This window comes from Oncorhynchus clarkii, chromosome 7 (assembly GCF_045791955.1).
Source record: "Oncorhynchus clarkii lewisi isolate Uvic-CL-2024 chromosome 7, UVic_Ocla_1.0, whole genome shotgun sequence".
NCBI classification, from domain to species: Eukaryota; Metazoa; Chordata; class Actinopteri; order Salmoniformes; family Salmonidae; genus Oncorhynchus; species Oncorhynchus clarkii.
In genome coordinates, this window is record NC_092153.1 from 14767622 (window position 1) to 14782991 (window position 15370).

Genomic DNA, 15370 nt, shown 5'->3' on the forward strand with positions numbered 1-15370 from the left:
GGCCTAAGATACTGGACTCCTAAGCCAAAGATTTTGAGTTCTAGTCTTTTCTGAAGTGGCTGAGAGCAGAGTGGCGCAGCGGAAGCGTGCTGGGCCCATAACCCAGAGGTCGATGGATCGAAACCATCCTCTGCTAAACAGTTTATTTTAAGTGCGAACAACATTTTAAAAAAATGTGTCGTTTCATGGGCATAATGTCTCAGTGCCATTATACATTTTTTTTTACCTCTTCCAACAGTTCGTATAGGTCATACTGTTTACACAGTATCCCAGTGGCCTAAGATACTGGACTCCTAAGCCATGGATTGTGAGTTCTAGTCTTTTCTGAAGTGGCTGAGAGCAGAGTGGAGCAGTGGAAGCGTGCTTGGCCCATAACCCAGCGGTTGATGGATCGAAACCATCCTCTGCTAAACAGTTCATTTTAAGTGCGACCAACATTTTTAAAAAATGTGTCGTTTCATGGGCATGTCTCAGTGCCATTATATTTTTTTTTTTACCTCTTCCAACAGTTCGTATAGGTCATACTGTTTACACAGTATCCCAGTGGCCTAAGATACTGGACTCCTAAGCCATGGATTGTGAGTTCTAGTCTTTTCTGAAGTGGCTGAGAGCAGAGTGGAGCAGCGGAAGCGTGCTTGGCCCATAACCCAGAGGTTGATGGATCGAAACCATCCTCTGCTAAACAGTTCATTTTAAGTGCGAACAACATTTTTAAAAAATGTGTCGTTTCATGGGCATAATGTCTCAGTGCCATTATAATTTTTTTTTACCTCTTCCAACAGTTCGTATAGGTCATACTGTTTACACAGTATCCCAGTGGCCTAAGACACTGGACTCCTAAGCCAAAGATTTTGAGTTCTAGTCATTTCTGAAGTGGCTGAGAGCAGAGTGGCGCAGCGGAAGCGTGCAGGGCCCATAACGCAGAGGTCGATGGATCGAAACCATCCTCTGCTAAACAGATTATTTTCAAAAATGAAACGCAAACAGAAATTAGAAAGCTAAATTTCATTTGCATGTCTCAGTGCTATCCAGTACACATTGTTTTTACTGCTTGTATCAGTTTGTACTATTTGCAGAAGGTAGACAGTGCCCCAGTGGCCTAATGGATAAGGCACTGGCCTCCTAAGCCAGGGATTGTGGGTTCAAGTCCCATCTGGGGTGGATGGAAGCAGAGTGGCGCAGCGGAAGCGTGCTGGGCCCATAACCCAGAGGTCGATGGATCGAAACCATCAGCTGCTAAACAGTTTATTTTAACATTTAACATTTTTAAAAAATATGTCGTTTCATGGGCATAATGTCTCAGTGCCATTATAATTTTTTTTTACCTCTTCCAACAGTTCGTATAGGTCATACTGTTTACACAGTATCCCAGTGGCCTAAGATACTGGACTCCTAAGCCATGGATTGTGAGTTCTAGTCTTTTCTGAAGTGGCTGAGAGCAGAGTGGCGCAGCGGAAGTGTGCTGGGCCCATAACCCAGAAGTCGATGGATCGAAACATCCTCTGCTAAACAGTTTATTTTAAGTGCGAACAACATTTTTAAAAAATGTGTCGTTTCATGGGCATGTCTCAGTGCCATTATATATATTTTTTTACCTCTTCCAACAGTTCGTATAGGTCATACTGTTTACACAGTATCCCAGTGGCCTAAGATACTGGACTCCTAAGCCAAAGATTTTGAGTTCTAGTCTTTTCTGAAGTGGCTGAGAGCAGAGTGGCGCAGCGGAAGCGTGCTGGGCCCATAACCCAGAAGTCGATGGATCGAAACATCCTCTGCTAAACAGTTTATTTTAAGTGCGAACAACATTTTTTTTAAATGTGTCGTTTCATGGGCATGTCTCAGTGCAATTATATATATTTTTTTACCTCTTCCAACAGTTCGTATAGGTCATACTGTTTACACAGTATCCCAGTGGCCTAAGATACTGGACTCCTAAGCCAAAGATTTTGAGTTCTAGTCTTTTCTGAAGTGGCTGAGAGCAGAGTGGCGCAGCGGAAGCGTGCTGGGCCCATAACCCAGAGGTCGATGGATCGAAACCATCCTCTGCTAAACAGTTTATTTTAAGTGCGAACAACATTTTAAAAAAATGTGTCGTTTCATGGGCATAATGTCTCAGTGCCATTATACATTTTTTTTTACCTCTTCCAACAGTTCGTATAGGTCATACTGTTTACACAGTATCCCAGTGGCCTAAGATACTGGACTCCTAAGCCATGGATTGTGAGTTCTAGTCTTTTCTGAAGTGGCTGAGAGCAGAGTGGAGCAGTGGAAGCGTGCTTGGCCCATAACCCAGCGGTTGATGGATCGAAACCATCCTCTGCTAAACAGTTCATTTTAAGTGCGACCAACATTTTTAAAAAATGTGTCGTTTCATGGGCATGTCTCAGTGCCATTATATTTTTTTTTTTACCTCTTCCAACAGTTCGTATAGGTCATACTGTTTACACAGTATCCCAGTGGCCTAAGATACTGGACTCCTAAGCCATGGATTGTGAGTTCTAGTCTTTTCTGAAGTGGCTGAGAGCAGAGTGGAGCAGCGGAAGCGTGCTTGGCCCATAACCCAGAGGTTGATGGATCGAAACCATCCTCTGCTAAACAGTTCATTTTAAGTGCGAACAACATTTTTAAAAAATGTGTCGTTTCATGGGCATAATGTCTCAGTGCCATTATAATTTTTTTTTACCTCTTCCAACAGTTCGTATAGGTCATACTGTTTACACAGTATCCCAGTGGCCTAAGATACTGGACTCCTAAGCCAAAGATTTTGAGGTCTAGTCTTTTCTGAAGTGCCTGAGAGCAGAGTGGCGCAGCGGAAGCGTGCTGGGCCCATAACCCAGAGGTCGATGGATCGAAACCATCCTCTGCTAAACAGTTTATTTTAAGTGCGAACAACATTTTTAAAAAATGTGTCGTTTCATGGGCATAATGTCTCAGTGCCATTATACATTTTTTTTTACCTCTTCCAACAGTTCGTATAGGTCATACTGTTTACACAGTATCCCAGTGGCCTAAGATACTGGACTCCTAAGCCATGGATTGTGAGTTCTAGTCTTTTCAGAAGTGGCTGAGAGCAGAGTGGAGCAGCGGAAGCGTGCTTGGCCCATAACCCAGAGGTTGATGGATCGAAACCATACTCTGCTAAACAGTTCATTTTAAGTGCGAACAACATTTTTTAAAAATGTGTCGTTTCATGGGCATGTCTCAGTGCCATTATAATTTTTTTTTACCTCTTCCAACAGTTAGTATAGGTCATACTGTTTACACAGTATCCCAGTGGCCTAAGATACTGGACTCCTAAGCCATGGATTGTGAGTTCTAGTCTTTTCTGAATTGGCTGAGAGCAGAGTGGCGCAGCGGAAGCGTGCTGGGCCCATAACCCAGAGGTCGATGGATCGAAACCATTCTCTGCTAAACAGTTAATTTTAAGTGCGAACAACATTTTTAAAAAATGTGTCGTTTCATGGGCATGTCTCAGTGCCATTATAATTTTTTTTTTTACCTCTTCCAACAGTTCGTATAGGTCATACTGTTTACACAGTATCCCAGTGGCCTAAGACACTGGACTCCTAAGCAATGGATTGTGAGTTCTAGTATTTTCTGAAGGGGATGAGAGCAGAGTGAAGCAGCGGAAGCGTGCTGGGCCCATAACCCAGAAGTCGATGGATCGAAACATCCTCTGCTAAACAGTTTATTTTAAGTGCGAACAACATTTTTTAAAAATGTGTCGTTTCATGGGCATGTCTTAGTGCCATTATATATATTTTTTTACCTCTTCCAACAGTTCGTATAGGTCATACTGTTTACACAGTATCCCAGTGGCCTAAGATACTGGACTCCTAAGCCAAAGATTTTGAGTTCTAGTCTTTTCTGAAGTGGCTGAGAGCAGAGTGGCGCAGCGGAAGCGTGCTGGGCCCATAACCCAGAGGTCGATGGATCGAAACCATACTCTGCTAAACAGTTTATTTTAAGTGCGAACAACATTTTTAAAAAATGTGTCGTTTCATGGGCATAATGTCTCAGTGCCATTATACATTTTTTTTTACCTCTTCCAACAGTTCGTATAGGTCATACTGTTTACACAGTATCCCAGTGGCCTAAGATACTGGACTCCTAAGCCATGGATTGTGAGTTCTAGTCTTTTCTGAAGTGGCTGAGAGCAGAGTGGAGCAGCGGAAGCGTGCTTGGCCCATAACCCAGAGGTTGATGGATCGAAACCATACTCTGCTAAACAGTTCATTTTAAGTGCGAACAACATTTTTTAAAAATGTGTCGTTTCATGGGCATGTCTCAGTGCCATTATAATTTTTTTTTTAACTCTTCCAACAGTTAGTATAGGTCATACTGTTTACACAGTATCCCAGTGGCCTAAGATACTGGACTCCTAAGCCATGGATTGTGAGTTCTAGTCTTTTCTGAAGTGGCTGAGAGCAGAGTGGCACAGCGGAAGCGTGCTGGGCCCATAACCCAGAAGTCGATGGATCGAAACCATCCTCTGCTAAACAAATTATTTTCAAAAATGAAACGCAAACAGAAATTAGAAAGCTAAATTTCATTTGCGTGTCTCAGTGCTATCCAGTACACATTGTTTTTACTGCTTGTATCAGTTCGTACTATTTGCAAAAGGTAGACAGTGCCCCAGTGGCCTAATGGATAAGGCACTGGCCTCCTAAGCCAGGGATTGTGGGTTCAAGTCCCATCTGGGGTGGATGGAAGCAGAGTGGCGCAGCGGAAGCGTGCTATAACCCAGAAGTCGATGGATCGAAACATCCTCTGCTAAACAGTTTATTTTAAGTGCGAACAACATTTTTTAAAAATGTGTCGTTTCATGGGCATGTCTCAGTGCCATTATATATATTTTTTTACCTCTTCCAACAGTTCGTATAGGTCATACTGTTTACACAGTATCCCAGTGGCCTAAGACACTGGACTCCTAAGCAATGGATTGTGAGTTCTAGTCTTTTCTGAAGTGGCTGAGAGCAGAGTGGAGCAGCGGAAGCGTGCTTGGCCCATAACCCAGAGGTTGATGGATCGAAACCATCCTCTGCTAAACAGTTCATTTTAAGTGCGAACAACATTTTTAAAAAATGTGTCGTTTCATGGGCATGTCTCAGTGCTATTATAATTTTTTTTTTACCTCTTCCAACAGTTCGTATAGGTCATACTGTTTACACAGTATCCCAGTGGCCTAAGATACTGGACTCCTAAGCCATGGATTGTGAGTTCTAGTCTTTTCTGATGTGGCTGAGAGCAGAGTGGCGCAGCGGAAGCGTGCTGGGCCCATAACCCAGAGGTCGATGGATCGAAACCATCCTCTGCTAAACAGTTTATTTTAAGTGCGAACAACATTTTTAAAAAATATGTCGTTTCATGGGCATAATGTCTCAGTGCCATTATAATTTTTTTTTACCTCTTCCAACAGTTCGTATAGGTCATACTGTTTACACAGTATCCCAGTGGCCTAAGATACTGGACTCCTAAGCCATGGATTGTGAGTTCTAGTCTTTTCTGAAGTGGCTGAGAGCAGAGTGGCGCAGAGGAAGCGTGCTGGGCCCATAACCCAGAAGTCGATGGATCGAAACATCCTCTGCTAAACAGTTTATTTTAAGTGCGAACAACATTTTTTAAAAATGTGTCGTTTCATGGGCATGTCTCAGTGCCATTATATATATTTTTTTACCTCTTCCAACAGTTCGTATAGGTCATACTGTTTACACAGTATCCCAGTGGCCTAAGATACTGGACTCCTAAGCCAAAGATTTTGAGTTCTAGTCTTTTCTGAAGTGGCTGAGAGCAGAGTGGCGCAGCGGAAGCGTGCTGGGCCCATAACCCAGAGGTCGATGGATCTAAACCATCCTCTGCTAAACAGTTTATTTTAAGTGCGAACAACATTTTTTAAAAATGTGTCGTTTCATGGGCATAATGTCTCAGTGCCATTATACATTTTTTTTTACCTCTTCCAACAGTTCGTATAGGTCATACTGTTTACACAGTATCCCAGTGGCCTAAGATACTGGACTCCTAAGCCATGGATTGTGAGTTCTAGTCTTTTCTGAAGTGGCTGAGAGCAGAGTGGAGCAGTGGAAGCGTGCTTGGCCCATAACCCAGAGGTTGATGGATCGAAACCATCCTCTGCTAAACAGTTCATTTTAAGTGCGACCAACATTTTTAAAAAATGTGTCGTTTCATGGGCATGTCTCAGTGCCATTATACATTTTTTTTTACCTCTTCCAACAGTTCGTATAGGTCATACTGTTTACACAGTATCCCAGTGGCCTAAGATACTGGACTCCTAAGCCATGGATTGTGAGTTCTAGTCTTTTCTGAAGTGGCTGAGAGCAGAGTGGCGCAGCGGAAGCGTGCTGGGCCCATAACCCAGAAGTCGATGGATCGAAACATCCTCTGCTAAACAGTTTATTTTAAGTGCGAACAACATTTTTTAAAAATGTGTCGTTTCATGGGCATGTCTCAGTGCCATTATATATATTTTTTTACCTCTTCCAACAGTTCGTATAGGTCATACTGTTTACACAGTATCCCAGTGGCCTAAGATACTGGACTCCTAAGCCAAAGATTTTGAGTTCTAGTCTTTTCTGAAGTGGCTGAGAGCAGAGTGGCGCAGCGGAAGCGTGCTGGGCCCATAACCCAGAGGTCGATGGATCGAAACCATCCTCTGCTAAACAGTTTATTTTAAGTGCGAACAACATTTTTAAAAAATGTGTCGTTTCATGGGCATAATGTCTCAGTGCCATTATACATTTTTTTTTACCTCTTCCAACAGTTCGTATAGGTCATACTGTTTACACAGTATCCCAGTGGCCTAAGATACTGGACTCCTAAGCCATGGATTGTGAGTTCTAGTCTTTTCTGAATTGGCTGAGAGCAGAGTGGCGCAGCGGAAGCGTGCTGGGCCCATAACCCAGAGGTCGATGGATCGAAACCATTCTCTGCTAAACAGTTAATTTTAAGTGCGAACAACATTTTTAAAAAATTTGTCGTTTCATGGGCATGTCTCAGTGCCATTATAATTTTTTTTTTTACCTCTTCCAACAGTTCGTATAGGTCATACTGTTTACACAGTATCCCAGTGGCCTAAGACACTGGACTCCTAAGCAATGGATTGTGAGTTCTAGTATTTTCTGAAGGGGATGAGAGCAGAGTGAAGCAGCGGAAGCGTGCTGGGCCCATAACCCAGAGGTCGATGGATCGAAACCATCCTCTGCTAAACAGTTTATTTTAAGTGCGAACAACATTTTTTAAAAATGTGTCGTTTCATGGGCATGTCTCAGTGCCATTATATATATTTTTTTACCTCTTCCAACAGTTCGTATAGGTCATACTGTTTACACAGTATCCCAGTGGCCTAAGACACTGGACTCCTAAGCAATGGATTGTGAGTTCTAGTCTTTTCTGAAGGGGATGAGAGCAGAGTGGCGCAGCGGAAGCGTGCTGGGCCCATAACCCAGAGGTCGATGGATCGAAACCATCCTCTGCTAAACAGTTTATTTTAAGTGCGAACAACATTTTTTAAAAATGTGTCGTTTCATGGGCATAATGTCTCAGTGCCATTATAATTTTTTTTTTACCTCTTCCAACAGTTCGTATAGGTCATACTGTTTACACAGTATCCCAGTGGCCTAAGATACTGGACTCCTAAGCCATGGATTGTGAGTTCTAGTCTTTTCTGAAGTGGCTGAGAGCAGAGTGGCGCAGCGGAAGCGTGCTGGGCCCATAACCCAGAGGTCGATGGATCGAAACCATCCTCTGCTAAACAGTTTATTTTAAGTGCGAACAACATTTTTAAAAAATGTGTCGTTTCATGGGCATGTCTCAGTGCCATTATATATATTTTTTTACCTCTTCCAACAGTTCGTATAGGTCATACTGTTTACACAGTATCCCAGTGGCCTAAGACACTGGACTCCTAAGCAATGGATTGTGAGTTCTAGTCTTTTCTGAAGGGGATGAGATCAGAGTGGCGCAGCGGAAGCGTGCTGGGCCCATAACCCAGAGGTCGATGGATCGAAACCATCCTCTGCTAAACAGTTTATTTTAAGTGCGAACAACATTTTTTAAAAATGTGTCGTTTCATGGGCATGTCTCAGTGCCATTATATATATTTTTTTACCTCTTCCAAAAGTTCGTATAGGTCATACTGTTTACACAGTATCCCAGTGGCCTAAGATACTGGACTCCTAAGCCAAAGATTTTGAGTTCTAGTCATTTCTGAAGCGGCTGAGAGCAGAGTGGCGCAGTGGAAGCGTGCAGGTCCCATAACACAGAGGTCGATGGATCGAAACCATCCTCTGCTAAACAGATTATTTTCAAAAATGAAACGCAAACAGAAATTAGAAAGCTAATTTCATGTCTCAGTGCTATCCAGTACACATTGTTTTTACTGCTTGTATCAGTTTGTACTATTTGCAAAAGGTAGACAGTGCCCCAGTGGCCTAATGGATAAGGCACTGGCCTCCTAAGCCAGGGATTGTGGGTTCAAGTCCCATCTGGGTTGGATGGAAGCAGAGTGGCGCAGCGGAAGCGTGCTGGGCCCATAACCCAGAGGTCGATGGATCGAAACCATCCTCTGCTAAACAGTTTATTTTAAGTGCGAACAACATTTTTAAAAAATGTGTCGTTTCATGGGCATAATGTCTCAGTGCCATTATACATTTTTTTTTACCTCTTCCAACAGTTCGTATAGGTCATACTGTTTACACAGTATCCCAGTGGCCTAAGATACTGGACTCCTAAGCCATGGATTGTGAGTTCTAGTCTTTTCTGAATTGGCTGAGAGCAGAGTGGCGCAGCGGAAGCGTGCTGGGCCCATAACCCAGAGGTCGATGGATCGAAACCATTCTCTGCTAAACAGTTAATTTTAAGTGCGAACAACATTTTTAAAAAATTTGTCGTTTCATGGGCATGTCTCAGTGCCATTATAATTTTTTTTTTTACCTCTTCCAACAGTTCGTATAGGTCATACTGTTTACACAGTATCCCAGTGGCCTAAGACACTGGACTCCTAAGCAATGGATTGTGAGTTCTAGTATTTTCTGAAGGGGATGAGAGCAGAGTGAAGCAGCGGAAGCGTGCTGGGCCCATAACCCAGAGGTCGATGGATCGAAACCATCCTCTGCTAAACAGTTTATTTTAAGTGCGAACAACATTTTTTAAAAATGTGTCGTTTCATGTGCATGTCTCAGTGCCATTATATATATTTTTTTACCTCTTCCAACAGTTCGTATAGGTCATACTGTTTACACAGTATCCCAGTGGCCTAAGACACTGGACTCCTAAGCAATGGATTGTGAGTTCTAGTCTTTTCTGAAGGGGATGAGAGCAGAGTGGCGCAGCGGAAGCGTGCTGGGCCCATAACCCAGAGGTCGATGGATCGAAACCATCCTCTGCTAAACAGTTTATTTTAAGTGCGAACAACATTTTTTAAAAATGTGTCGTTTCATGGGCATAATGTCTCAGTGCCATTATAATTTTTTTTTTACCTCTTCCAACAGTTCGTATAGGTCATACTGTTTACACAGTATCCCAGTGGCCTAAGATACTGGACTCCTAAGCCATGGATTGTGAGTTCTAGTCTTTTCTGAAGTGGCTGAGAGCAGAGTGGCGCAGCGGAAGCGTGCTGGGCCCATAACCCAGAGGTCGATGGATCGAAACCATCCTCTGCTAAACAGTTTATTTTAAGTGCGAACAACATTTTTAAAAAATGTGTCGTTTCATGGGCATAATGTCTCAGTGCCATTATACATTTTTTTTTACCTCTTCCAACAGTTCGTATAGGTCATACTGTTTACACAGTATCCCAGTGGCCTAAGATACTGGACTCCTAAGCCATGGATTGTGAGTTCTAGTCTTTTCTGAATTGGCTGAGAGCAGAGTGGCGCAGCGGAAGCGTGCTGGGCCCATAACCCAGAGGTCGATGGATCGAAACCATTCTCTGCTAAACAGTTAGTTTAAGTGCGAACAACATTTTTAAAAAATTTGTCGTTTCATGGGCATGTCTCAGTGCCATTATAATTTTTTTTTTTACCTCTTCCAACAGTTCGTATAGGTCATACTGTTTACACAGTATCCCAGTGGCCTAAGACACTGGACTCCTAAGCAATGGATTGTGAGTTCTAGTATTTTCTGAAGGGGATGAGAGCAGAGTGAAGCAGCGGAAGCGTGCTGGGCCCATAACCCAGAAGTCGATGGATCGAAACATCCTCTGCTAAACAGTTTATTTTAAGTGCGAACAACATTTTTTAAAAATGTGTCGTTTCATGGGCATGTCTTAGTGCCATTATATATTTTTTTTTACCTCTTCCAACAGTTCGTATAGGTCATACTGTTTACACAGTATCCCAGTGGCCTAAGATACTGGACTCCTAAGCCAAAGATTTTGAGTTCTAGTCTTTTCTGAAGTGGCTGAGAGCAGAGTGGCGCAGCGGAAGCGTGCTGGGCCCATAACCCAGAGGTCGATGGATCGAAACCATCCTCTGCTAAACAGTTTATTTTAAGTGCGAACAACATTTTTAAAAAATGTGTCGTTTCATGGGCATAATGTCTCAGTGCCATTATACATTTTTTTTTACCTCTTCCAACAGTTCGTATAGGTCATACTGTTTACACAGTATCCCAGTGGCCTAAGATACTGGACTCCTAAGCCATGGATTGTGAGTTCTAGTCTTTTCTGAAGTGGCTGAGAGCAGAGTGGAGCAGCGGAAGCGTGCTTGGCCCATAACCCAGAGGTTGATGGATCGAAACCATACTCTGCTAAACAGTTCATTTTAAGTGCGAACAACATTTTTTAAAAATGTGTCGTTTCATGGGCATGTCTCAGTGCCATTATAATTTTTTTTTTACCTCTTCCAACAGTTAGTATAGGTCATACTGTTTACACAGTATCCCAGTGGCCTAAGATACTGGACTCCTAAGCCATGGATTGTGAGTTCTAGTCTTTTCTGAAGTGGCTGAGAGCAGAGTGGCACAGCGGAAGCGTGCTGGGCCCATAACCCAGAAGTCGATGGATCGAAACCATCCTCTGCTAAACAGATTATTTTCAAAAATGAAACGCAAACAGAAATTAGAAAGCTAAATTTCATTTGCGTGTCTCAGTGCTATCCAGTACACATTGTTTTTACTGCTTGTATCAGTTCGTACTATTTGCAAAAGGTAGACAGTGCCCCAGTGGCCTAATGGATAAGGCACTGGCCTCCTAAGCCAGGGATTGTGGGTTCAAGTCCCATCTGGGGTGGATGGAAGCAGAGTGGCGCAGCGGAAGCGTGCTATAACCCAGAAGTCGATGGATCGAAACATCCTCTGCTAAACAGTTTATTTTAAGTGCGAACAACATTTTTTTAAAATGTGTCGTTTCATGGGCATGTCTCAGTGCCATTATAATTTTTTTTTTACCTCTTCCAACAGTTAGTATAGGTCATACTGTTTACACAGTATCCCAGTGGCCTAAGATACTGGACTCCTAAGCCATGGATTGTGAGTTCTAGTCTTTTCTGAATTGGCTGAGAGCAGAGTGGCGCAGCGGAAGCGTGCTGGGCCCATAACCCAGAGGTCGATGGATCGAAACCATTCTCTGCTAAACAGTTAATTTTAAGTGCGAACAACATTTTTAAAAAATGTGTCGTTTCATGGGCATGTCTCAGTGCCATTATAATTTTTTTTTTTACCTCTTCCAACAGTTCGTATAGGTCATACTGTTTACACAGTATCCCAGTGGCCTAAGACACTGGACTCCTAAGCAATGGATTGTGAGTTCTAGTATTTTCTGAAGGGGATGAGAGCAGAGTGAAGCAGCGGAAGCGTGCTGGGCCCATAACCCAGAAGTCGATGGATCGAAACATCCTCTGCTAAACAGTTTATTTTAAGTGCGAACAACATTTTTTAAAAATGTGTCTTTTCTTTGGCATGTCTTTGTGCCCTTTTATATATTTTTTTACCTCTTCCAACAGTTCGGATAGGTCATACTGTTTACACAGTATCCCAGTGGCCTAAGACACTGGACTCCTAAGCAATGGATTGTGAGTTCTAGTCTTTTCTGAAGTGGCTGAGAGCAGAGTGGAGCAGCGGAAGCGTGCTTGGCCCATAACCCAGAGGTTGATGGATCGAAACCATCCTCTGCTAAACAGTTCATTTTAAGTGCGAACAACATTTTTAAAAAATGTGTCGTTTCATGGGCATGTCTCAGTGCTATTATAATTTTTTTTTTACCTCTTCCAACAGTTCGTATAGGTCATACTGTTTACACAGTATCCCAGTGGCCTAAGATACTGGACTCCTAAGCCATGGATTGTGAGTTCTAGTCTTTTCTGATGTGGCTGAGAGCAGAGTGGCGCAGCGGAAGCGTGCTGGGCCCATAACCCAGAGGTCGATGGATCGAAACCATCCTCTGCTAAACAGTTTATTTTAAGTGCGAACAACATTTTAAAAAAATGTGTCGTTTCATGGGCATAATGTCTCAGTGCCATTATAATTTTTTTTTTGCCTCTTCCAACAGTTCGTATAGGTCATACTGTTTACACAGTATCCCAGTGGCCTAAGATACTGGACTCCTAAGCCATGGATTGTGAGTTCTAGTCTTTTCTGAAGGTGATGAGAGCAGAGTGGCGCAGCGGAAGCGTGCTGGGCCCAAAACCCAGAGGTCGATGGATCGAAACCAACCTCTGCTAAACAGTTTATTTTAAGTGCGAACAACATTTTTTAAAAATGTGTCGTTTCATGGGCATGTCTCAGTGCCATTATATATATTTTTTTACCTCTTCCAAAAGTTCGTATAGGTCATACTGTTTACACAGTATCCCAGTGGCCTAAGACACTGGACTCCTAAGCCAAAGATTTTGAGTTCTAGTCATTTCTGAAGTGGCTGAGAGCAGAGTGGCGCAGCGGAAGCGTGCAGGGTCCATAACGCAGAGGTCGATGGATCGAAACCATCCTCTGCTAAACAGATTATTTTCAAAAATGAAACGCAAACAGAAATTAGAAAGCTAAATTTCATTTGCATGTCTCAGTGCTATCCAGTACACATTGTTTTTACTGCTTGTATCAGTTTGTACTATTTGCAAAAGGTAGACAGTGCCCCAGTGGCCTAATGGATAAGGCACTGGCCTCCTAAGCCAGGGATTGTGGGTTCAAGTCCCATCTGGGGTGGATGGAAGCAGAGTGGCGCAGCGGAAGCGTGCTGGGCCCATAACCCAGAGGTCGATGGATCGAAACCATCCTCTGCTAAACAGTTTATTTTAAGTGCGAACAACATTTTTAAAAAATATGTCGTTTCATGGGCATAATGTCTCAGTGCCATTATAATTTTTTTTTACCTCTTCCAACAGTTCGTATAGGTCATACTGTTTACACAGTATCCCAGTGGCCTAAGATACTGGACTCCTAAGCCATGGATTGTGAGTTCTAGTCTTTTCTGAAGTGGCTGAGAGCAGAGTGGCGCAGCGGAAGCGTGCTGGGCCCATAACCCAGAAGTCGATGGATCGAAACATCCTCTGCTAAACAGTTTATTTTAAGTGCGAACAACATTTTTAAAAAATGTGTCGTTTCATGGGCATGTCTCAGTGCCATTATATATATTTTTTTACCTCTTCCAACAGTTCGTATAGGTCATACTGTTTACACAGTATCCCAGTGGCCTAAGATACTGGACTCCTAAGCCAAAGATTTTGAGTTCTAGTCTTTTCTGAAGTGGCTGAGAGCAGAGTGGCGCAGCGGAAGCGTGCTGGGCCCATAACCCAGAAGTCAATGGATCGAAACATCCTCTGCTAAACAGTTTATTTTAAGTGCGAACAACATTTTTTAAAAATGTGTCGTTTCATGGGCATGTCTCAGTGCCATTATATATATTTTTTTACCTCTTCCAACAGTTCGTATAGGTCATACTGTTTACACAGTATCCCAGTGGCCTAAGATACTGGACTCCTAAGCCAAAGATTTTGAGTTCTAGTCTTTTCTGAAGTGGCTGAGAGCAGAGTGGCGCAGCGGAAGCGTGCTGGGCCCATAACCCAGAGGTCGATGGATCGAAACCATCCTCTGCTAAACAGTTTATTTTAAGTGCGAACAACATTTTTAAAAAATGTGTCGTTTCATGGGCATAATGTCTCAGTGCCATTATACATTTTTTTTTACCTCTTCCAACAGTTCGTATAGGTCATACTGTTTACACAGTATCCCAGTGGCCTAAGATACTGGACTCCTAAGCCATGGATTGTGAGTTCTAGTCTTTTCTGAAGTGGCTGAGAGCAGAGTGGCGCAGCGGAAGCGTGCTGGGCCCATAACCCAGAAGTCGATGGATCGAAACATCCTCTGCTAAACAGTTTATTTTAAGTGCGAACAACATTTTTTAAAAATGTGTCGTTTCATGGGCATGTCTCAGTGCCATTATAATTTTTTTTTTACCTCTTCCAACAGTTAGTATAGGTCATACTGTTTACACAGTATCCCAGTGGCCTAAGATACTGGACTCCTAAGCCATGGATTGTGAGTTCTAGTATTTTCTGAAGGGGATGAGAGCAGAGTGAAGCAGCGGAAGCGTGCTGGGCCCATAACCCAGAAGTCGATGGATCGAAACATCCTCTGCTAAACAGTTTATTTTAAGTGCGAACAACATTTTTTAAAAATGTGTCTTTTCTTTGGCATGTCTTTGTGCCATTATATATATTTTTTTACCTCTTCCAACAGTTCGTATAGGTCATACTGTTTACACAGTATCCCAGTGGCCTAAGACACTGGACTCCTAAGCAATGGATTGTGAGTTCTAGTCTTTTCTGAAGTGGCTGAGAGCAGAGTGGAGCAGCGGAAGCGTGCTTGGCCCATAACCCAGAGGTTGATGGATCGAAACCATCCTCTGCTAAACAGTTCATTTTAAGTGCGAACAACATTTTTAAAAAATGTGTCGTTTCATGGGCATAATGTCTCAGTGCCATTATAATTTTTTTTTTGCCTCTTCCAACAGTTCGTATAGGTCATACTGTTTACACAGTATCCCAGTGGCCTAAGATACTGGACTCCTAAGCCATGGATTGTGAGTTCTAGTCTTTTCTGAAGGTGATGAGAGCAGAGTGGCGCAGCGGAAGCGTGCTGGGCCCAAAACCCAGAGGTCGATGGATCGAAACCAACCTCTGCTAAACAGTTTATTTTAAGTGCGAACAACATTTTTTAAAAATGTGTCGTTTCATGGGCATGTCTCAGTGCCATTATATATATTTTTTTACCTCTTCCAAAAGTTCGTATAGGTCATACTGTTTACACAGTATCCCAGTGGCCTAAGACACTGGACTCCTAAGCCAAAGATTTTGAGTTCTAGTCATTTCTGAAGTGGCTGAGAGCAGAGTGGCGCAGCGGAAGCGTGCAGGGTCCATAACGC

General features: G+C 42.9%; 5 non-coding genes across 5 annotated transcripts; all 5 read left to right on the top strand.

The window, feature by feature from the left end:
• The first annotated feature begins 1088 nt into the window (after nucleotides 1-1088).
• trnar-ccu (transfer RNA arginine (anticodon CCU)) lies at nucleotides 1089-1161 on the top strand. Its single transcript has one exon. It is a non-coding gene; the product is annotated as a tRNA-Arg (tRNA).
• Nucleotides 1162-4632: 3471 nt separating this feature from the next.
• trnar-ccu (transfer RNA arginine (anticodon CCU)) lies at nucleotides 4633-4705 on the top strand. The gene has a single exon. It is a non-coding gene; the product is annotated as a tRNA-Arg (tRNA).
• A 3731-nt stretch (nucleotides 4706-8436) lies between these two features.
• On the top strand, nucleotides 8437-8519 carry trnar-ccu (transfer RNA arginine (anticodon CCU)). Its single transcript has one exon. It is a non-coding gene; the product is annotated as a tRNA-Arg (tRNA).
• Nucleotides 8520-11172: 2653 nt separating this feature from the next.
• Nucleotides 11173-11245, top strand: trnar-ccu (transfer RNA arginine (anticodon CCU)). Its single transcript has one exon. It is a non-coding gene; the product is annotated as a tRNA-Arg (tRNA).
• A 1834-nt stretch (nucleotides 11246-13079) lies between these two features.
• Nucleotides 13080-13152, top strand: trnar-ccu (transfer RNA arginine (anticodon CCU)). The gene has a single exon. It is a non-coding gene; the product is annotated as a tRNA-Arg (tRNA).
• Nucleotides 13153-15370: the final 2218 nt, after the last annotated feature.